At 42.4% G+C, this 24,637-nt stretch overlaps 2 long non-coding RNA genes across 2 annotated transcripts; one reads left to right on the top strand and one right to left on the bottom strand.

The window, feature by feature from the left end:
• Positions 1-449: 449 nt before the first annotated feature.
• Positions 450-9,218, bottom strand: LOC310745200. Its single transcript, XR_014540017.1, has 4 exons — positions 9,065-9,218; positions 7,525-7,568; positions 5,535-5,626; positions 450-902 (listed from the first exon to the last, which is right to left on the bottom strand). It is a non-coding gene; the product is annotated as an uncharacterized lncRNA (long non-coding RNA).
• Positions 9,219-11,722: 2,504 nt separating this feature from the next.
• On the top strand, positions 11,723-12,685 carry LOC310744763. Its single transcript, XR_014539730.1, has 2 exons — positions 11,723-11,798; positions 12,446-12,685. It is a non-coding gene; the product is annotated as an uncharacterized lncRNA (long non-coding RNA).
• Positions 12,686-24,637: the final 11,952 nt, after the last annotated feature.

Here is a 24,637-nt window from a genome sequence, read left to right as displayed (position 1 = left end):
CTGAGCTTATTGCCAGTGGTCCTGGGAATCTAGGGAGGCATTGTTTCAGATGATGCATTGTGTTATACTGAAAGAGAGCGGGTGTTGTGGGGTCAGCCTGGAGCAAATTTGTCCGTGTTTCATGGTTATCCTATAACATGCACAAGTCTTGGGCTTGTTTGAAACATACCCTTTTCTCAATATGTGACAATCCATATAGTGCTCTTTGGGGACATCAGTGCCTCTTGGCTAAGCTAGAGGACAGTGCCAACAAACAATAGAGTTTGGCCAATAAACAATAGAGCCACTGAACTATAAATGGGCAGGCACAAAACAGATTCTGTATAGGAGAATGTGACCCACTTTTTGATAGCAGCATGACCCAATTAAATCCACACTGAAAAATAATAATAGACGATTCAGCCTAAAAGGGTTGAAACAGGAAGTACGCAGAACACAGGAAGCTGTTTTATTAAGAAGTGGAAATACTCATAGATCACCAGTTTTTTTCTGATTTATAGAGGATTTCTGATTTATAGAGGATTTGAAAATAATAACAAAAACAGGAGATTATACATTTCTCCCAAGAACCTGCCAATAATGTCACAATGTTCCTTTGTTCCATGCTGTGACATCTTGTTGCCTGCTTTTGCATGTAATAATCATGGAATTACAACTTTTTCTCTAAAAGGTTAGATCTCATACCAGAAAATGATGACTGCATTGGAGTTTTGATTCAGAGCTGCAGGCATAGACAAGTCTTCTACTGCAATCCATGGTTCTTGACAACCATACAGGGAACTGTTTCCCCTGCTGATAATTAGAGATAGAATTTTCTGAACAATCTTGATGTTGAGCTTATCCATGCAATTTTTTCTTGCTCCTTGAACTTGAAGAGAAATGAGGTTTCCCACCCACCGTTTCTACCAAAAATCCAAACCATTTTTATATGTTTATAATATGTATTATGTATATAATACACATTGTTATAAGCATACTTACTTGAGGTTTCCCAAAGTAGAAGCACATAAACAAATGCATACAACAATGCATATAATTGACAATAATACGTATGTTAATACTTCTAAAGTTATGCATGCAGCTTGAATCCTTCATATGCATTATATACATGTAAATCTTCTATGCATGCAAAATTCTATGCAAAATTTTACACACACAAAATAATTATTCAGGTTTTTTTATTTAAAAAACTGGCAATGCATAAGCGGTTCAGACATAAGTGGGCTCTCAGTGCAAGAGGTGGGCTGATAGGGGAAAAGCTTGATCAGGTCAGAACCACCAAATTACAGTACTGTATATATTGACTTAAAACATGCATATCCTCGAACCCCACTGGCCTCCATGTTCTGCCATATGTAAGGCACCAAGGGTATTGCTAAGATGATGGTGATAGCAGGACTGAGAACAACAGTGCTCTCCAGATTTGCAATTCCCAGCAACTGCTATACAGAGGCATAATGGGATTTATGCATGAAGCGTGGTATACAAATCTATTTATTTATTTATTATGGTTCTTCCGGACATTTCTGCCAATTCAGCATAATCCATCAACTTAATCTGCCATTCTTCTCTGGTAGAGACTTTATCTTCTTTCCATCTCTGGGCGATTAACATCCAAGCAGCAGTGGTCGCATACATACCGTATTTTTCGCTCTATAGGATGCACCCGACCATAGGACGCACCTTGTTTTAGAGGGGGAGAACAAGAAAAAAATAATTCTCCCCCTCTCTGCGCAGCGCCCCTTCAGTGAAGCGGCAGGAGAAACGGAGCCCCTTCCATTTCTCCTGCCGCTTCGCTGAAGGGACGCTGCGCAGAGAGGGGGAGATGTTTTTTTCTTGTTCTCCGCCTCTAAAACAAGGTGCGTCCAGTGTGTTCAAGGTGCATTCAGTCGCCTTCAGTGAAGGCAACCCGAAGCCTCCGGAGCGCAGCCAGAGAGGCAGGAGTCAGTTATAGTCTGTTGCCAGTGCCTAAGCCAATACCACTCACTTTGGTGTAAAGTTGTGGCCTAATTTTTTTTCATTAACTTAAACCAAAATTGCGTGTCAGTGTGAAGTTATTTACTTGGGGAAGGGCTTGGGGACCTCAGGGTGCAACAACATTAAGGAAAAAACAACAACCTTGTACTGCATCTGTTTTGCATTTTTGCTAGGAAAGAAAAGGTGAAGAACATTACCTCCTGTTGACCTCTCCCTTCCTACCCCAATACCTCATATTCACAGCTTTGGGTCTCATCTTGTATGCTGGCTAATTTCATATAAACAACCTTTTTTCTACTCAGTAGTTAAGGCTGATCCCTAACCTTGGTTACATGTACTATTTCATATACACAGATCAGGTGCTTGTGATTAAAGATATATCCTCACCACAGCATCATGTTGTTCACAGGAACCTTGGCAGCTCCCATATGCCCTTCTGATTGCCTCAAAACCCTAATGCAGGGATTTAGTATCAGAAATTGAAGCTAATTGCTTCAAGATAAGAGCAGCGCCGGTTGTTATATAATGGAAAATAAATAAGACAGATTGTTGTCTCAGATTAGGGGGCACTGGGCTGTTTTAGCTCTGAAAGGTTTCCATCATAAATGCAGTTCTTTATGATGAACATTATACTGTACTGATCTATTTCCAGGTCAGTTTTAGGCAAATAAACTTGACTGGAGTAAGTTGAACCCCATTTATTTCACCAGGACTCACATCCTCATATTTTGGTTTTACCTATCATTTTATTTCTTAAGTATTAACCCATGTGAGAGACATGTTGTGGTGTTCCTCCTGTTCAGATACCATCATCATCTTGTTAATAATTTTATATTCATTGGAATAATCATACTACTTATATACCCATGTATTTCATTGTATTACAGTTTCAAGCACTTCTTCCTTCTTCCTTTCTTTATTTCCTTCAATTTATTTCCCCACTGAAATATATATATATGAATAAGATACCACCCTCATCTTAATTATCATTTGGTATTTTCTTTTTCCTGCTTTTCTTCTCCTGCAAATGTGCAACGCTGTCATCATTCCTGCCCAAATCTGATTCGTTTTGCTGTAGCAGCCTTAGCCTGGCCTGTTAGGGTCGTTTACTGTTTTCAGTATATTCTATGTTTTATGTAATCATTCTGCCTAAGTAGGCGGCTTAGTCTGTTTTCATTGCTGGTCTATAAAAAGTCCTGCAGCTGCCCTTCCAGCTGTAATTAAAACTGACAATTTCCAATGGAAAGTTTTGTTCCAATGAGCACCATAAAAAGATTTTGCAAGAGCCAGATTTTAAAGAAATGCATTCTCACTTGGTATTAGTTTTACAGAATAAAATATATCAAGGACGACTTTGCTTGGGCTCTGGATTCTGTTTTGACACTAGACCTATGCATTATGCAGATGTTAAGTTTGATTGTGATGCTATCTTTGATAGTTATGGGATGTTTCGAAGGGAGGCCCATAGTTCACTGGCAGAGAGCACACTTTGTATGCAAAAGGCATCATGTGCAATCCAGGATATTTCCAGGTAGCATTGAGAAAGACAGGGACAGAATTACATATTTTGGTCAAGGAAAAACTCAGAGTTCTGCACAGAACAAGTGCAGTGTTTGTGCATCTATAACTTGCTACAGCTCCTGTAGGTCTGTGCAAATAATTTCAAAGGTTAAGTTCCACTCTGGGACTTAATAATGACAGTCAGGAATGAAACAATCAGGGAAGTAAGGAAATGAAAAACCGAACTATGGCAAATAAAAAAAGTCTTTTACGTATCTCATTGTATTAGTCAACTTCTTCTGGAATTTCGGTCTGCATTTTTACTACTTTATATTAGTGCTTGTACTGGGAATTGAGATACATACGTAATTCCCAGCAGATTTTCCATTTACTGTAAATCCTTCTAAGAATTCAGATACAAAGAGCTGATTTACTGCTATTCCCCCCCCAGCTGTGCGATCACTGTTGTGCATGATTTGGAATTCACGTCTGGAAACTTAGGAAACCTTAATATTTAAATGTGTGATAATACATAAAATTTGCTTTTCTATTATCTGTTATGTACAGGGCAGGGCTCTGGGACTGAACTCAGGAAAATATGTCACATGTATCACACATTAGGGCATGACATTTTCAGTTCCTTTGAGGTTGGCTCAAGTCTGCATTTGCTAATCAGGCAGTGTAACGTGGTGCAGTTGTTAAGAGTGCTGAGCTTAAATAGGCAGGTCCTTATTTAAACCCTCTGGCCAGTCACTCCCTCTCAGTTTAGCCTCCCTGACAGGGCTGTTGTGATAATAAAAGAGGGGCAAGTGCACTACCCTGAGCTCTTGGGAAGAAGGTGTTAAGTTGTGGGTGAACATATCAGACGACACAGCGATTCTTCAAACAGCTCTTGTTTATTCACAGGCCAGAAAAGAACTGAACTGAAGGGTTCAGCCAGCCTGCTTATATAGAGCTCCAGTACAACGTAACTGTAACCACTTTCTGTAACTATCCAATCCCTTATTTGCATATGTGGACCTGAGTGAAAACTATCCACAGTATCCCCCTGCTGGCCCAGGGTGAGAACTTCAGTACATAACAGAAGGGAAATAAATGAATACAGAAGCTCCAGGAAGCGTGTTGGGACCCATGGTTCAAGGGGAGCAACTCTATGCTAGATCAAGGTAAGTTGCAGCAACCAGCCATGAAGGATTATGGGAGGAATTGAACATTGTGCTAAGGCAATGGTTCTGTCATTGGTTTGCTGGATGAACTGATTCCTCCCCCCCCCACTGGGGTTCTCTTGACTCCCAATTTGGGGGGTGGCAAGGGGCACGTTGGAGAGGAGAAGGGGGGAACCCCATTGTGCAAACAAATTACAGGGCTTCCACTGAAAGGGACTCATTAGTTGAATCCTGCCCTATAGGAGTGTTAATAACAGTACTGGATATACAATAGCTAAGTAAGAGGGTGCTCAAACTATGCATTTGAATTCGTTTGCTGTGGTAGGGTTATCTTTCCCTTGATGTCTGCCAAATTAAACTTTTGATGGCCTAAACCCTCATTTCTTTGCAAGTTTCTCTTTAAACGGTACCCCTAAAAGGCCATTCTTAACCATAACAATTAGAACACAATGAAAAAAGCAAGCGAAAAGTTGAAAACCAGGAACCTCTATGGAACCCCCCCCCCCAAAAAAAATATATAAGTTAAGTCACACTTCATGCATAGGTAATAAATTTGAAGTACTTTGTCCACTTCTGGCCAAAGTTTTGCTTATTTGGGTAAAAAATAACTCCATTTTTGAGAGAAAGTACCAACTAAATTTATCTCTGTTGGTCTCCTTCCAAGTAAATACTTCAAGACAGCCTAAAGCACCTTCATAAATTTCAGCAGTGCCATGCATTTACATATGAGCTTTGGGGAGGGAGGTGTTGCATCTCCACAGCAATGTGCTCTAGATTACCAAGTGTTACGAAATGCAAGAGCATGGAAGTATAATATTTATGAGGAATGTAGCTGGTTTGGGGGTGGAAGTGGGAAGACCATATTTCATCGTTATTGAAAATAACACTCACCTTCTATGAGGATTTATCATGCTCCTATATGCTGGGATGGCCGTTGTAAGAAAGTAGGACAAGAGGAGACAGTTTCAGTGTTGTGGTTGTTGCTAGACAAAGAAAACAACTAACTAAGTCCTTGGCCAGCCAATTTCCCCACTGATAAATTTTATGATCATCTCCAACTGTACCTTTGTGGAGTTGAAGACCTCATTCCCTTGGGGGGAAGGGTTTACTGGCCACCTACCAATGACAACGTATGAGTGGGACACATTCTCTGTCTGTCTGTCTGTCTGTCTGTCTGTCTGTCTGTCTGTCTGTCTTTCCCTCTATTTATTTATCACAAAGTTAGTGCTGGCTGCTCAGTAGTCACTTGACTGCACTGCACTGACCCACCCATTCACCACCACCACCACCTTGCAATGACCATTGATAAAGGCCCTGGGCCCTTGGAAATCTTCCCATGCCACGTCCCGTGTTCCAAGGTCACATCCTTTACTCCCCCTGCTTTATACCATCCTGGAGGATTTTTGCGTGGCTGAAATGTATCCCACAACTCTGATAATGCCCTTTGCTTGCCTGGATGGAGGATACAGAGGGATGCATGTAGAAGCTAACCTGCCACACAAAGGTAACATTTACATTCTTTGCTCTACCACGTTTGCCTCTGGCCCCACTGGCCTTGCCCAGAAGGGAATGAGGCCCTGAAAAAGGTCCCACACCCATAGATTACAGAAGCCACCCCTGCTTCTGATTTTGTCTTGTTTTGGCTCCCATGAGAGCGCGGCCCCCAAAGGCATCAATTTTTGGGGACCGTGCTCTCGCATGAGTCAAATGGCTGCCGCAAGAGCACAGTCATGAATGACATGTGTCCTGATTTCCCTCTGTGGTATGTTGGAGTGTATGATATGATCCGGGTTATATCTAGAAAGAGGAAATGGCTATACTGGCAATCCTACAATGTAAGAACTGGCCCTAGCCAATCATATAAAAGGAGTGTTGAAGCTCTAAGACCTTGAGATCAACAGAGTCTTTGATGCATCTAGAACACTTCTGGCTTACTGGTCACCATAAATGGTCCCACCTGCCAGTCCTTACTTATCTGCAGCTAACAGAGCTCAATGGGGTTTTGCCCCTCTCCCCTGCAGTAGCTGAAATTAGCTTAGAGTGGTTGGAAGAACCTCCAGAACAGCACATAGGGGGAGGAAAGGAGGACTCACTCCACCTGGTGAGGGGAAATGCTTGTGCAGAGCAAATGTTCATAATTGTGTGACACTGACTTCCACCCAATATGCTCTACCAGGTAGGAATGGAGGTTCTTACAGATAGGAATAGTTGTTGTTGTTGGTAAAAAATGAAAAAGATATCACACCAAATTGTTGGCCACCATTAATACTAAGCATAATTAGCAAAATAAACCAACAACCATCTGTTTAAATGGGCAGTGCTATTTCAGTTTTTGCACAACTGCTGTTAAAGTCCAGTTTCCTTTGGTCCTGAATGGTACCTGAAAAACCCAATGCTTTATTAATAAATCTGACAACTCGTCTAATCAACCCCTAACCACATGGTTCACCTTGAGTTGGGAGAAGGTGAATTTTAAATCACACAGCCGGTTGTAAAAGACCCTCATTTGTTTAATGTGGTTTTGTTTTGTTTTTATCTCTGACGATCGGATCGTCCCTGATTCAATTGACCCAATGGTGACTTCAGGGTTTTCTCTGTATTCAGTAGAACGAGGACCGAGTTTCTTTCCCACCCCCTTCCTGTGTTCGATGCATCTGATATGCAGAAGAGTAACCTCATGCCATTCATTTCACTTTAAGTAAAATGGCAATGTTAATTTCCCAAGGAGAAACTCTCTGCTTGGATTTTAAATTTATGTATTAATAATATGACTCCAATTTACCTAGCAGGTGTTTCCCCCACCTCCTCGGTTTGTGAGCAGAGAATCTACCTTCATCTGATAAGGTTTTCCATACTCAGAGGAAATTAGTCTTGTACTCACTGACAGGCTGAAGAGCCATATGCCTTGACTTTCCGTGTGGACCACTGCACTTCCCAAGAGGAGATTTAATTCCCAAGAAAATAAAGGGACACACTATGGAATAGCTATCATAACTGGTGAGAAACGCAATCAGGTTTCTGTTGACCATAAGTGCAGAGATGAACTCTAGATGGTAGATAAAACTGCACTCATACAACAATTTTGTTTTAATCCATATTAAAACAAATACATTTTCCAGGTTTGGAAAATGAAGGTCCCAACACGGGACTTGGCTGGATTAAGAACATAAGAACAGCCTTACTGCCCATTTTATTCCAGCACTTTCTTCTCACAGCTGCAAACCAGATTTCTGTGTGACGCCCAGTGGCGGAGCTTCATGCTCTGGCACCGGGGGCGGAGAGCAGGTGGGGGCAGGGCTGGCACATATCCTGGGGGCAGGGTGGCCAGCGCAGGCGGGGGGGGGAGCCACAATGGCACCCTGGGGATCGCTCTGCTGGGGGCGGTGCGCTCCCCCCCCACTCCTCTTCCTTTGCCAGTGGTGATGCCCAGAAGCAGGACCAAAGTGCAATAGAAGTCTCCACAGTTCTGATTCCAGAGGATTATTGTCTTTGACACAGGGTGTAGAACAAACCCATCATGACTAATATTTATTACACACACACACACACACACACACACACACACACACACGTAAGTATTTATGTACTGCCCTCCTGCAGAGGGAAAGTGTACAGCAACGTAAAGATATTTGAAAGCAATGCAGACTAATAGTCATTGATAGCCCTTTTTCTGCTTGGGTTTGTCTAAATTCCTTTTAAAGCCATCAGAATTGGTACTCCTTAGTATGTGTTATGGATTCCACGCACACACCTAGAGATGGATGAATCTGTCAGTTTTGGTTGCATGTAGTTTTTATTTTATTTTTCCAGGCCTAAATCTAGTTCTTCACATTCCCACATCAGTTTCCTTTAGAGAAAAGTCCACAATTTTGTTTCTATGGAATTTTGCCTAAAATAAACATTTTTGGTAAAACAATTTCCCCTAAACTAATGCACTTTTGTATGTTATTTGCACCAATATATGCATTTTTACCGACACTCAACTGCAGTCTATGCATTTTTGCACACATTACTTGACTGGAGAACTGTATTGCAAAATTCAGAGAAATGCAAATAATGAAGGATGACAGCGTTTTGGTTCACCTATTGTTTTGGAAAGTCCAAATTAGGTAGGCAAACGGAATTGAAATTTCACCCCATCCCTACCCCCACCACTGGTGCTGACATGTTCCATTTGCATGGACTGAATGTGTATTTAGTGAAACTCTAGTCTGAGTAAACAATTTGCCTGTGATCTAGGCTTATAATGAACTGTTGACATGGCCAGTCTACCATGTGTGCCGGTGCTGTGCCAAAACCTTTTATCTAATTTCTCTAAAGGTTTCTTCCCCACAAAAGATGTTCCTGTTTTTTCTGCATCATTTACAGGGCACTTTATTTATTCATAATTTTAGTGGGCATGGGGTTGAACGTCAGCTTACCTTATTGCTGTGAGGTGGCCCAGGGTATGTGAACATTTATTTCCATTTAACATTTATCCAGAGCTCTGCAGCCGCCCCACCTCACAACACTGCCCTACCTCTGGCCTTAAAGAATGGTGGAGGATGAGGCCACTGTTTTATCTGACAATCTTGCTGGTGTCGTTCTGAGAAAACAATTACAAGAAATGTGCTTTAAATACACCCAAGAAATCAAAGCTGCGTGTACCATACAAGAAATCAACATAAGAGTGTACGGCGAGAGCAAGCATCTATTATTACTGAATCATTTGTTACTGACAGTTTCAGAGGAAGATACTAGTAAAAATCTGCTATTGGAAAATCTTTGCGGCAACCATTATTGCTGTCCTTTTGCAAATTTCAGGAATGCAGAGGCTGCAAAAAGTGCTGTAAAGGTAACATTTGCAAATGCTAAATCCATCCTGCTTAAAGCAGTTACTGGAGCTTTCAGTAGGAGTTAAATTTACTTACTCAGGGAAACCTAGAAAAGAGTTATGCACTCGTGGAAAATATGGAGTAAGCCAAATGTAAATCAGGGCATACCACCTAGATGGCTACATATTACTTGCCAAGGCAGGGACTCTATTTCTGAATATCTGGCTTAAGGCTGTCGAAAAGCAGGCTAATATAGCTCTGTGGCAGCATGTGGCAAGTTCACTGTGAGGCTGATATATGTACAAGTCTCTCAGGTCTTAAAGGGATAACCATTGCATTCAGAGCTTGGGCAATTTTAAAAGGAGGGCAGTAAGAGGGAAGGGACAAAATCTACACCCCCATCAGGAATTAGTATTATCAAAAGGCAGGGCTCTGCTCTTGCAGTTGGCCATGCTTAGTGTCCTTCACCATGCCTGAAGGCAGGCTGGCTAAGAGGCCAAATGGTACAATACAACAACAACAACAACAACAACAACAATTATTATTTATACCCCGCCCATCTGAGCGGCTTCCAACAGAATGTTAAAATACAACAATCTATTAAACATGAAAAGCTTCCCTAAACAGGGCTGCCTTCAGATGTTTTCTAATACCATCCCATTTCTCCCCACCCTCCATCAATATACGGCCACCAGAGGCTGCCACATGCCCCTACCTCATGCTAGGGCCAGCCTTATGGCCATGAGCCACTCTGAATGGTGGGCAGGAGGACCGCATACCTTCCAAACATGACACAGGCCAAATCAAAGGGAAGGCAAGCAGAACCATCACTGACATCGGCTGTGATTTCAAGAACTGTGGGCAGGATTCACCTCACAAGCATGTCGCTGTGAGCCCTGTGTACGGACTTCCACTTGTGCAGTGGGTCCCCCCCCCTCCTTACGCTGTGCCTCTCATGGTGGTGGTGCTGGGGATGTCAGAAGAACCCCAAGAACAGTACGTGGTGTGGTGGGTTGGGGGGCTTATTTTGTTTGGAAAGATGAAATGCTTGTGCAGACAGAACTTTTGTCATAGCACAATGTTTAATTTGACCCTGTAGCTATAAGCTTGAGCTTGCTTTCCCCTCCTTCTCCTGCCTATTCCTTTTTCCTCGCCTGCCACGAGCCTCAAGGGAGGAACGGTCTTAGAAAAGATTTTTGGAAGCCATTGGGAAGCCCTTTTGGTTAAAGGGCAGGGTATAAATGCTGCAAACGTATAGTTTTGTTTGTTTGTTTGCAGCATTAAGAAAATTATATGAAAATGATTTATAGATGGTATCTAACTCCAGTGAAATTAGCAAAATTGTATAAAAGTAAGTGTTGGAAATGTAAAACAACAGAAGGGACTTTTTAAAAATATGTGGTGAGATAGTAAAATTGTAAAGAAATATTGGGAAATGATTTATAATGAAACGAAGAAGATGTTTAAAACAACTTTTGTTTAAAAAACCCAAAAGCTTTCCTACTAGGTATTACTGGAGTGGCTTTACCAAGATCACTAAAGAACTTATTTATGTATGCAACTACGGCGGCACAAATATTATTAGTACAACATTGGAAAGAAGAAGGTGTCCCAACTAAAGAAGATTGGCTACTTAAATTAATGGAATATGCTGAAATGGCAAAATTGACAATGAAACTAAGAAGAAGAGATGATAACGAATTTAAGGAAGATTGGAAGGAGTTTATTGCTTATATTCAAAAGCAATGTACTCAGGTTAATACATTGGCAGGGTTTTAATACTACTTGTAATTTAATTTTGAATGGATAAGTAATACAATGGTTTATAACTTTACAACAGATATGCAGTATGTTGATAAACAATGGAACCAAGGAAGGGACTAGAGGGAAGTCAATTTGTTTGTTTTGTTTTGATATTGTTACTGTTTTATTTTTGCTATTTTTGGGAAATTAAATTAAATGTTATTAAAAAATGCTGCAAACCAACAAACAAATGAATTCTCCACCCCCTGGAAAAATTCAGAGAATTTGTTCCCCCTGCCCACACACCCTGATTCTTCTGCCCATGAATAGGTTGGTGTGTTTTTGAGAGAGGTCTTTTTGCAACATCCCTTCCCAGAGTCCAAATTACCTGAGCCTAACGTGAACTCATGGTCTTCCTTAAACAGCTATCGCGTCTCCATGTTTGGCAGGAAATGTTGTGAACTGCTGACAGGATCACACGACCAAATCCCCAGAAGTCCCTTAATCATGTCGTAGGAGCAGCAGGGCTGATACAGGACTCACCATACTACTCAAAGCTCACCTCCGTGGCACGTTATTGGGTGAACCTTTCATGACTGTGAGCATTTATTTATTTTTTGCTCTTTGGGACATTTGGATATGAGCATCAGCTTATGTCATTGATTTATACTTAATCTCTGTGTTGCATCTTTATTGTACTGCTATGATTCATTTAAAAGCAAACAGCCTTGAGCTTGCCTGGCTGGCTTTTATGATGGAGTGGGGAGGTGGATAATGAGGAAAGCAAAACACTTTGAGGCAGTTTTTTGGTTTCTGTCTGGAAGGGAATGTGGCTGGTAGGAGTGGGGGGCTAGGAATTATCCTCTCTCCTATTCAGCGTTAGGCCTGTTTTAGTGAGCAGAGCTGGATTCATGATCCATTTGCTTCTTCCCAGCCAGGAGCTAGTTGGTCCATTATGTCCCATGTCTCTTTCCATTAGCTGCACCCACTATGATGTCAATTGAGAAAAATAGGAGCCGCGTATTAGAAAATCCTTAAAGTGGTTTGACAATGGTTGCACTACGGAGCCTTTTAGTGGGTTTTGATGTATCCCTTGCCATTATATTTGCCTACAACTTGCAGGCAAGGGAAGAAAGAAATCAAGGGGAATCCTAACGAAGGCTATTTTCTTTTAAGTGTGCATCCTTGAACAGTATGGCAGCACTAATAGGAAGAAATAATTCTCTGTGTACATCTCTCTTTCAGAACTCTCAAATTTGGAAACCATCCAATGAAGTTTGGCAGTAAGTTCAGGACAAATAAAAGAATACCTAGCATGTAGATGATGTTTTATACACCAACCCACTGTGAAGCACACATTTTTTGAGCAGATCAGTAAGAAGAACAGAAGAAAAAGCCCCTTATCAACAAACAAACAACAAAGGAGACAGGAATGCCATGTTATTGATGGCAATAGGTCACATTATAAATACTTTATTCTCTCAAGTGTTTCTCAGTTCCTGTTGTTGCTGTTTAGTCGTTTAGTCGTGTCTGACTCTTCGTGACTCCATGGACCAGAGCACACCAGGCACTTCTGTCTTCCACTGCCTCCCGCAGTTTGGACAAACTCATGCTGGTAGCTTCGAGAACACTATCTGTCAGGGAACTGTCATCGGAAGAACCAGTGGTGCAAGGGCTCCCAGAGGATGGGAGAGACTTATCAGCGGAGGAGGGAACCAGCAGGGGGAGAGCAAGAGCTCCAAGGGAAAGTGAGTCGGAAGGATGGCTCAGAGACAATTCCAGCGAGAACAGCGGGGAGGTTTCAGGACCTCCTATAGGGACACCCACTCCCCGCCAGAAACTGTCACGCAGAGAGTCCAGAAGGCGTGTTTCCGTTAAGGAGCTTTTATGCTGGAAGAAATTCCGTAAACGCCCACTGTCGGATTCTGCCAGCGACTGACGGAGTCATGCTTATGGAGCTCCGTTACAGACAGTGGTTTGTGGACTTAGCCAAAAACTGAGGGACTAGGAACTTTACGCACAAGCAGCTCATCATCCCATCACACTATCCAACCATCTTGTCCTCTGTCGTCCCCTTCTCCTTGTGCCCTCCATCTTTCCCAACATCAGAGTCTTTTCCAGGGAGTCTTCTCTTCTTATGAGGTGGCCAAAGTATTGGAGCCTCAGCTTCACGATCTGTCCTTCCAGTGAGCACTCAGGGCTGATTTCCTTAAGAATGGATAGGTTTGATCTTCTTGCAGTCCATGGGACTCTCAAGAGTCTTCTCCAGCACCATAATTCAAAAGCATCAATTCTTCGGCGATCAGCCTTCTTTATGGTCCAGCTCTCACTTCCATACATCACTACTGGGAAAACCATAGCTTTTACTATACGGACCTTTGTTGGCAAGGTGATGTCTCTACTTTTTAAGATGCTGTCTAGGTTTGTCATTGCTTTTCTTCCAAGAAGCAGGCGTCTTTTAATTTTGTGGCTGCTGTCACCATCTGCAGTGATCGTGGAGCCCAAGAATGTAAAATCTCTCACTGCCTCCATTTCTTCCCCTTCTATTTGCCAGGAGGTGATGGTCCTAGATTATTGTTAATCATCCCATCTGCCTGGGCCGGCTTAAGGTATATATAATGGGCAAGTGCCCATGTTTGTCGTTCTTGTTCTTCTTGTTCCTGATGTTCCAATAAATCCTTTTTGAGCTGAATGCCTGAACCCACCTACACTTCAGGTTACTCCCCCCCATATAAGTGATTGCAATTTGAGCATGATCTTCTCTGTATTGCTTAACACTTGCATCTGCATAGCCCCATACAGAATTCGTTTTCTTAGTCACACTGCCCAAACTCTCAAAACTGACTCTTAATATCTGTCTGTCTGTCTGATACCCTCTTAAGCTACAATACCCTAAAATACAAAATTAACTGGTATTTATTTCATTCATTGGGAAGCTGGGGGGACAACGACCCATCAGTTATCTTCGAGGCAACACAGTGTGATCCTTTTTATTCGAGAAATGAATGGCGTTATTTATAGAATTATTTGTACAAAGCAGTTTCTTAAACTTTGTGCGAAAGACCTGGGAGCAATTTTACTCCTGCCCATTGTAAGCAAGCCCTTCGTAATGGCACTGTATTTGTAAAACTCGTGGTCCAATGAAGATTTAAGAACTGTTGGCTCTCTAGTCACCATGGCAACCATGCGTAATTGACACTGATTGCTGGATGTCGTCAGGCGGCAGCAGAATGTACCATTTTCAAGACTGCAACTTGGGCAAACATAAATTAGTCACACACCCCCAAACAGATTTGTGTTGGGGTTGCAACCTGCAGAAAATACAATAGACGCACTTGAGCAGCAGCAGCAGCATGCGAAAAGGTCATTTGTGCCTTTTGTGCAGGTGATTTACAAACAATGTCCTTTATTCCAGGTGTTGAAAATAGCCTGCAATTTCACATGTGCTAAATACGATGAAATGGTCCCCGAGAAGATTAATGAGAGCTGAGTCCTCTGGAAATAAAATAAGTTGATCCGAGTGGAATCATTGTCACCATCTTAGCATTTATCTAATGCTTTAGACTGTTTAAACTGTTTCACGAACTTTCTGCAGTAAGCCTTATGGGAGTCCTGTAGGTGTTGGGAGATTGGGAGAGGAGAAAAGAGAGAGGCCTCTCTTCTGCCAGAGCAGGAGTCAAGGCAAGAGTAGCAAGTTGCGCAGATGACTGGGTAGGATACTCACATGTTGGTTGGGTGAGAGGGAGGGAGATTTGGGTAGGAAGGCTATAATTTGCCCTGTGGGAAGGAAGAGGACAGCAAGGAAGAGGCCAGGGAATATTAGGGCCTGTTTCAGTTGGGCTGTGCCCACCCCCTGGACCCACTTTACATTTATATATGTATGTGTGTGTGTGTGTTTTAGTATTTTTAAATGGTAAACTGCCCTGGGTGCCTTGACAGAAAAGTGGTCTGTGTGCATGTGTGTGTGTATAATCAAAGGTGGGATATACATGCAGTCAGTCAGTCAGTTAGTCAGTCACAGATCCTCCAAGTTTCCCTATTTTCCAGGGACGTCCCTGCTTTAGAGAAGCCGTCTGATTTGATACCAGAATGGGGCCTCCTGCTGCCACCATGCCACCAGAGCACGATTTCTGTTCTCATCCTGAAGCAAAGTTCTTAACCCGAGGTAATATTTCTGGGTTAGCGGAGTCTGTAACCTGAAGCGTATGTAACCCGAGGTACCACTGTATAAGGAAGTTTTCTTATGTTTTTTTCTTATGTTTTTTATATATGTTGGAAGCTGCCCAGAGTGGCTGGGGCAACCCAGTAAGATGTGTGGGGTATAAATAGTAGAATTATCATTATGGAATGGGATGTCTCTATTTTTCTTCCTGCTTAGCGGGCGCTGCTACGGTCTTTTGACTGGTTGCTGTTGAAGAACCAGGAAGAAATTTTCCTGCATTGGCAGTTTTATCTTCCCCGTAGCAATTTGTCACAACTTTGGCGGTTTAAGGCCTTGGGTGGAATCCTTTTGTCTTTTCTTCCCTAAAATGGGGGGGGGGCATGAAGTGGTGACTCACCCCCCTCCGTGGTGGTGATTCCAGGGTCCCCTCTTAAAGGGGTTGTAATATGGGTGTCACTGGCCATACACTGAAAGGTTGTCAGCGAACTACCCTGTGTGTGGGGATATGGGGGTGGGCTCCCTGCGTACACATGCGTCTTGCAGGACACCCCCATATCCCATTTACCCAGAGGAGCCCCAGTTCCCCCAGCTGGGGGGCTGGGAGGGATACACGCCCAATGCCTAAGCCAAGCTCTTCCTACATTTGAAAGTTTAATAAAGTTGTGGCCAGATTTTAATTCCTTTCTGGTGGTCCCTGGGGGCTGGGGTGGTTGCTGCCTGCTCACGCAAATTCCGTGATCTTAACTTGGTGGTAAATCTGTTGGGATGGCCAATGCGATCAGGGCAACAGCAGCTCCTATCCCTGCAACAAAGCGTTAGCCACAACAATCCTTAATTTTATTACGCTGCTTGAGTTTACTGCGAAGGATGCCTAACAGGAAAGGTCAGGGTATCGTCTAGGCCTGGGTGGATTTTTGCTGAATGACATAAAACTGTCAGAGCTGCTGAGCTTTGATGTTCCATTAAGTGATCAATGTAGATTATGGACTTTTGGCTAAATGCTGCTCAACTGTATGAGGTCAATATTTGTTAGTTCATTGGGAGAATAATTAATCAATCAATACAGGATGCCTGAAGTTAAAGGGGGAGGCGGGGAGGAGGGGAAATTGCTGCCAGCCTCGCATTGCACCAGACTTTGCTTAAAATTATTTTTAAGAATATCTTGGAGACATTATTATTAACCCCCTCTATGCAGAATTTATTTGTGGATGTGACATTCTGGCTGTAGCAGGAAGGGTGGGGAAATAGCCCCCGCAAAGTGCACTTATTGTAACCTTGAGGTGCCAGGAAGGAAGGCGTCTAACAAGCAGAGTGCATCACCATTAGTTCTTCCCATGCACATCATCATCATCATCATCAAGCTCAGCTTCGGAAATAATTACATGCAATTTTTCTATTTTGCTGTTGGGCTGCATGACACAATGTTCTTCCCGCAGAACGACTCCACAGACCTCTTCCATTTTTGTCTCTTACTGTAATTTGAAGTACAGTCATAACCGGCCCTGGGTGTGAATAATGGTAATCATAATAAGAGAGAGAGAGAGAGAGAGAGAGAGAGAGAGAGAGAGAGTTCCCCAGAAAAAGTACAGATAGTAACTTGCAGTCATCAGCCGCTTGACGAGCACATGCTCTTTTTCTTTGACTTTTTCTTTCTCCTTGCAGTCAATTAATTTATATGATAAATGTTATAGGGAGATGCTAAAAAAAAAAAAAGGCGCACATTTGTGCACATATATTTAGTACAGCTTCATCTACAGTGGTACCTGGGGTTACATTTGCTTCAGGTTACAGATGCTTCAGGTTACAGACTCCACTAACCCAGAAATAGTACCTCGAGTTAAGAACTTTGCTTCAGGATGAGAACAGAAATCGTGCTCTGGCAGCACGGCAGCAGGAAGAGGCCCCATTAGCTAAAGTGGTGCTTCAGGTTAAGAACAGTTTCAGGTTAAGAACGGACCTCGGGAACGAATTAAGTACTTAACCCGAGGTACCACTGTATTTATTTGTGCTTTTACCTTGTAACATAGGAGCCGACTCCTAGGGGCCTTGGGGACTTCAGCTCCCACAATAAAGTATATAATAATAATAATAATAATAATAATAATAATAATAATAATAATAATAATTTATTATTTATACCCTGCCCATCTGGCTGAGTTTCCCCAGCCACACATATAAAGATGGCTGCCCCTTTATTAAAGAACCCCTCTTCTTTAATGGTCTTCTGCAGTCTGGAACTAATATTTCTCATTGGAAAGGCATTTGCTTTGTGAATTGGTTATAATTCATTTATTGATCTTTGTTTGTGCTTGTCCCCCCCCCCCCATCACTACTGTATTATGTTATTTTATGGTAAGGGCTGTTTTAAATCACCGGTGGGCAACTTGAAATTTCAGCCTCAGCCCATTTCCATGTAGTCATTGGCTTAATTTCATGTGGTTAGCAAGAAGGGGGAAACCAGGGTACAAGAAAGAGAGAGAGAGAAAATCATAGCAAGAGAAGGAGAGAGGGGGAAGGTGGCAGTGGCAAAAGGAAGCAGGAGAGGAACGTCAGAAAGAGCGGAGAACAGCTCCAGTCCTAACAGCTATCCACTGAGTTCACGAGGAGAGAAGAAATTCAGATTTTCAGAACAAGCTGCTTCTGAATTTAAAGGACTTGTGTGTGAAGACCCCTAAATCCACGCCCAAATAAATACACAATACACACAGAATTTTATTTTAAGGTTTTTGGCATTAATTTGGCCACAATTTTATTGATTACAGCATGTGAATGGTTGCTTAGGCAATGGTTCCTGACTAGCTGTACCTGACCTCAGCAGGGCAGCACTGACAACTGGGCACCTCCAGATGTCAGTAAGGGAAAACATTCTGGGGGAGCCCGAAGCTGGTTTCAGTCTCCCAGCTCACCCCAGATGCTCCCAGGGACTCTGCCGTGGCCCTAGCCCCGTGACAGGGTTCGGATGAAAGCAAGGCGAGCCCCTCAATTCCTTTAACGGAATTTCCTAGCAGCAGCAATGGAGGGGCAGGCACAGCCAACCACTTCCCCTCCACAAAACATTGAACCAACGCCAACCTTACAAAGTTGTGACGATTTGCTACACAGTAGGCAAAAACCAAATGGCACCAGCCGATCAGCCAAATCACAAAATTCCTACTGGGCCCCTGCTCCAAAATAGACGACCCCTAGACAGGCATAGCAAGGCCAGAAAACAGCCCTAAATATAGGGAGAGGAGGGTGGGTGATCCAATGCACATCACAACGAAGAGAAAGCTCCACTTGACGTGCAGCCACCTAAATAGCCCCTTGGTAGCCAATAGCCTTCCCAAAAGCCAAATTTCTGCCCCAGCAACCGAGGGGCGTCCAATGGGGTGTTGAGGCTATCCAAATGGTCCTGCCCCAACAACCAGGAGCCAGTTTTGGTGATCTCATCACAACACGTGCCTTCCATAATGGAGGACACGACTTGCAAGATTTTCAAACATCTGGAGAAAGAGCATTTCACTCTGCAATGCGTAGAGCTAAAATAAAAGTCTTGTACCAGCAAGCACCAGAGCCTGTTCTCCTTCCTGTTTTGATTTCTTGTGGTGATTTCCCTCCTCTTCCTGTATGTTACAGACCCAGTAGTGTCCACTATTGAGGTACCAAGCATGGTAACCCACTCACGCCCCAGTCTGAAGTGCACATTACCAATACCATTCCATTTGTGTGATACGTTCTCGCCTGTACCTCAGAGAGTGCATTTATTTTTGAAACTACTTGCTGTTAGTTCCAGATGTGCTGAATTATGCTGGACGTTGTCATGAAATCACTCATTTGAGTTGACTGATGATGTCCGACAAGCTTCGCTAAACTTTTATCGGGAGGGTAGAAAATAAGAAGCACTGAAGCGAAGTTGCTTATGTCCCGAGTTCCATGGGGCCATGTTGTCTTCTAATGCTATGGAAAGTTCTGTCACATTCCATCTAGCGTAGCATGACAGAAATGAGCCAATCAGGGGATGACATGAAGTGCCATAGCACTTAGCTCTTGCAAACTTGTACAAAACAGTTCAAAAGTTGGGAGGGGAATGAAGGAGGGAAGGAAGGAAGGAAGGAAGGAAGGAAGGAGAGAGAGACTAGAATGGCACTGAAATAGTCTTAGCAGCCTTTAACATCTTTTATTGGATTTCTACCAGGGCTTTGATAGATTTGTGGAGAAGACTATATATATTTGAGTTACAGGAAACAGGACCAGAGTGACACTTCAGCGAGGGTGTTTTTTTGTGGTTTTTTTTTTACCCCCGACAGCATTAAAGCTTTGGGACTTCACTTCAAAGGAAGATGTCAATAGCACATCTTCTTTATATTGTAGTGCCAAGCTGCGACAGTAATGTCACTGCCTAACAAAGGCGGGAGGCCTTCTCAGTGTGAGCAGCAATTTCTTGAAATGTCAGCGGCCTGAGCTATTCCCTCCCTCCCATAAAAAGGGACATTTTTTCTCTCCCCAAAAGAGAACCAGAAACTTCTTACTTCTACAATCTACACCCCACCCCCCACATAACAAAACATTTAGAATTCTGGAAACGAAACACCATGATGTACAAGAGGTATTATTATTAATCAACTGGATATTTTATAAAGTAGCTTGTCCGTCTGCGGCTATAAACACCTTTCACGATATTAGCAGCAATCTTGGTATGAGGCTTCCCAAGGCAGAGGCAGTGGTAGCTGTGTACCATTGGGATGCCAGGCGCCATTTTGAATCAAGTGTGACAAACTTCACATTCATTAACACAAACATCCCTTTCACAATCCTGTAAAGTAGATCACTATGATCTACTTTTAGGGGGGAATGCATGCTATTTAAATGCAGATTTCCATGTACTTTAAACAAAACAAAACAAAACAAAACAAAACAAAACAAAAGCAGTTAAATAAGAGGGGATGGATTGATGATTGAACATGCGAAACTGACATGGACTGCAAATACATTGATTTGACCATCCGTAGTGCTGAGAATTTAAAACTCATATCTTCAGACTGGAAAGTGTGCAGTAAATTAGCTCTTCCCTAATTCTAGGTGTGCAGGAATTTTCAGGGATTCTTGATTCTTTATCTTCTTCTTTCTTTGGCAATCACTCGTAGCTGAGTAAAACTGTCTTCCATAAACACGGTTTTAACAATGAGTCTGTAAGTGACTGTGGAGGCCAGTTCTGGATCCACACGTCCTTCCACAGTGGGGACATTGGTTTCCGGGTGGGAGTTGATCACGGTGTGGATTTGCCAATTGTGCCTTCCTCTTAGCACGTTTCTCCCTTGTATCCTGAGTTCAAGTGTCTTCAAAACCCATGACACCTTTGGTAAAGGCTGTTATCCAACTGGAGCACTCACAGGCTAGTGTTTCTTTATATGAAGGCACTGTGCGCACTCTCAGGCTTGTTCCCATCTGCCCTGATCTTCAAACATGCTTCAAGTACAGATGTGTTGTCCTGGCCCTCACTGGTGGGTGTAGTACTTTGCCTCGCAACTTCAATGTGTAGGCCAGTATGAGACAAGTGTGGCTATTCAGGTCTACAGGTTTGACAGCAGTCTAAATACATGGCTAGGCTTAAGCTAAGACAATAGAATCATAGAATTGTAGCATTGGAAGTCCAAACCCCTGCAGTGCAGGAACCACAGCCAGAGAGTCCCTGTCAGATGGCTATTCAACCATTGTTTAAAACTTCCAGGAAAGGAGAGTCTGTCACTTTTCCAGTGAGTCCATTCCACTGTTGAATAGCTTTTACCATCAGAAAGTTCTTCCTAATGTTTAGTTGGAATCGCCATTCTTATAATTTGAATCCCTTGGTTTGGGTCCTACCCTCTGGAGCGGAGGAAAACAAGCTTGCTCCATCTTCCACGTGACCAGGGCTGGATTTAGGTTTGGTGAGGCCCTAAGCTACTGAAGGTGGACTTCCCGGTTGGCGCCTCCGGCAATGGCGGAGCTCCTCCGATTGGGAGGAACTTGCTCCGTGGAAAGCAGGGTCTGACCGCCACGGCGAAGGTGGAGACCCACTGAAATCACAAGCGGGAGAAGCTTGTGAACCTGGGATTTGGCTGGCACCTTTTGCGCCTCCCCTACTCGCGGGGAAACCCTGTTTTGGGGATCTGGAGCAACGTGGGGTGAGTGGCGCGGTGCTTCGAATTGACTGCTTCTTTCACGGAGTGAAGCCGCATTGCTGTTGCCGGAGAGCGCTGACTTTTTCCTGTGGACAATTGGATTTTAAACAACTACCTGTGAGTAGAACGGAAAATTGGATCTTTAAATATCTTAATCTGGCACTGAAACGGGAAGGTCTTAAACAGGAAGTCCGCCTTCCTCTTTTGTAAATAGATTGAAGCAAAGACGTTACAAGCTAAAGTCTTTGAAAGCTTTTGGCAAAGCATTAAATTTCCATCGGTTAAAACTACACCCCCCCCCTTGGAAGCAGGAGAAGAGGGGGGAAATTTTGGACTTAGCGAGCCTGCAGGAGAGAGTGAAAAACCAAATTACCACTGCTCTGAACCTGGAAAAGGGCTGCCAGAAAGAGTGAAGTTTTGGGAGAGTTCATTGACTGCTAACAGAACGTTTTTGACAGCTAGCTAAATAAGAGAAAGATACTGTTTCCATTGTCCTCTTCTGCGTTTAAAAAGGAGGAAAAGTAACTGAAAATTGAAACTATCTTTATGGCTTGAGTTGTGTTTGAAAGGATTGATACAAGTGGAGACTGTTTCCCTCTAGAGGGAGCTTTTGAAACTGTTACAGGAGTGTAACTGGGGAATCGCCAGCTGCAAGATAAGAAATTGTGAGAACCAGAGATTGACCTTGGACCATTTAAAATGTTGACAGGAGAAGCCATTGTGACGGTACTATGTAAGATAAGCTATTCACTGGAACAGCTTCATAAGAAGACGGATGACATGTCTTTTAAAATTGACAACTTGGAACAAAAAGTGACCAATTGGAGACAAAAAGTGAGCACCAATACAGAAATAATTCAGGACTTGGTACAGGAATCTACTTTGGCAGGACAAATGGTGGAGGAGAAAGAGAAAGCTGTTGTTGTTGAACTTAAAGTAATACAAGTGGGATCCTCAGTTTTACAGAAGCAAATTGAGGACTACAAGTTGAGGCCTTTTATGATTGAATCTAGAAAAAGTCAGATTTTGAGGATTGGATCCCGGCTTGGACGGAAGAAGGAAAGTTGGAAAGATCCCTCTATGCAGGGATTAACTGACTTCTGGGACATGGACTTGGGTCTTGAGGAGATTGAAGTTCTGGGGGCCTTTGGACTTGGAGGAATTTTGAAACATGTCTTGAAACACTTTATGGACCTTAGTTTCAACTATGGAAATTTGGCTGACTTGTCCATAAGGAATAAAAGCATTGTTAGGTTGGAGTCTTCCCGAGATCTGCTCTTTGGCATTAAAGAATATGAAGAAGACCTGCAGAAGGGACCTGGAAAAGAGTTAAGAGCCTCGGACATAAGATCTCCAGGTTGATGGACTATATGGAATTGATGGAAAGGATGGCAGAATCCGAAACCAGGGAGAGGAGATGGTGGAAGAAGATTGGAAAATTTAAAGTTTATATATAGAAATACTGTAAAATTAATGAGTGATAGAAAAATGGTGGAAAGAAATTTTATGGCCTTAGCAGAAATGTTATAGGAGTTAAGCATATATAAGTATTTTAGTTTTAATGAAAAATAAGGTTAAAAAATATGTTAAGATATTTATAATATGATAGAAATTAGAGAAAGATGGAAAGGATTTGCTGAAACAATTAATAGAAGTGGAATACAAAAAGGGAGGTGTGAGGAGGTCGAGGAAACAAGGGAATGAAAGATAGAGTAAGGAAAAGGTGTGATGTATGTTTTTAAATTGTTTTTGTTTTGTTTTATTTAGGGTTAGGGTTGGGGATAGGGTTTAGTTTAGTTTAGTTTAGTTTAATGTGTTTAGTTTAATGTGTTTAGGTTGTGTTTTGTATTGTCTATATATACTGTACTGTATTGTTTTTTTGTTTTTTTCTCTCTTGTCTTTTTTTCTTTTCATTTCCTTTTTTGTAATTTCTAAAAGTAATAAATATCATTTTAAAAAAAATAAGCTACTGAAGGTAATGGGGCCCTTTATATGTCCAGCTGTCCTTTGTCAACAACAAATTGTCACTGTTTTTTTGTGTTGAATATATGCTATGTGGTAATTTATGCACCTAATAGGTATCTAAAGCCATTTGCACATAACATAATATGTATTTTATCAAAGTAATTATTGAAGTGAAATACAATTTAAAAGTATATTAATAGTGAAGTACAATTAAGAATTATATTAATAGTGAAATAGTTATTAAGCTCTAACTGTATGTACGTTTTATTTTATTTGCTTTTTATCTCATATTCTGAAAATGTACGTCCAGTTTTTTCCTTTAAATTTTTTTGGGGCCCCCGAGACAGTGTGGCCCTAAGCTATAGCTTGTTTAGCTTATATGTAAATCCGGCACTGTGACATGACAGAAGAAGAAGAAGAGTTTGGATTTGATATCCCGCTTTATCACTACCGGAAGGAGTCTCAAAGCAGCTAACAATCTCCTTTCCCTTCCTCCCCCACAACAAACACTCTGTGAGGTGAGTGGGGCTGAGAGACTTCAGAGAAGTGTGACTAGCCCAAGGTCACCCAACAGCTGCATGTGGAGGAGCGGAGATGCGAACCCGGTTCCCCAGATTACGAGACTACCGCTCTTAACCACTACACCACGCTGGCTCTACACCACACAACCACTACACTACACAGCCGTTTATTATTATTAATTACGTTTATATACCCACCTTCATCCAAAGATCACAGGGCAGTTTACAACATAAAAACACAAACTGCATAACATAAGAACAACAAACAATAACACAACACACACATTCAATTGGCTCTCATGTCATTTCTCAAGATGTTGATCCAATACTTGACATGGCCTCAAAGCTTTCCTTTTGAAGAATGAGGTGGGCACATTTGTGTGGTTGGCATCCCGAGCCACGGGACTGGGCCAGCAAATTGGGCACTGCTCCAAGAAGATTGCTTTTGCTGAGTCACTTCACACCAGCCCAGTCATCTCTGTATCCTTGCTGGTGGAAGTTCATTGGCTACCCATTATGGTTCACCATTATAGTTCACTATAGCTATCCATAGTGCATGAGGCTGTCTTGGCAGGGATTAATTCAAGGTTTAGTTCCAGAACCTCAGTACTATGGGACATTTGACGGAATGCTTGAGGTGACAGTATGTCTC

This window comes from Podarcis filfolensis (assembly GCF_964270895.1).
Source record: "Podarcis filfolensis genome assembly, chromosome: 11".
NCBI classification, from domain to species: domain Eukaryota; kingdom Metazoa; phylum Chordata; class Lepidosauria; order Squamata; family Lacertidae; genus Podarcis; species Podarcis filfolensis.
The sequence above is the reverse complement of the archived record's forward strand: the minus strand, read 5'-3'. Positions and strand labels throughout refer to the sequence as shown.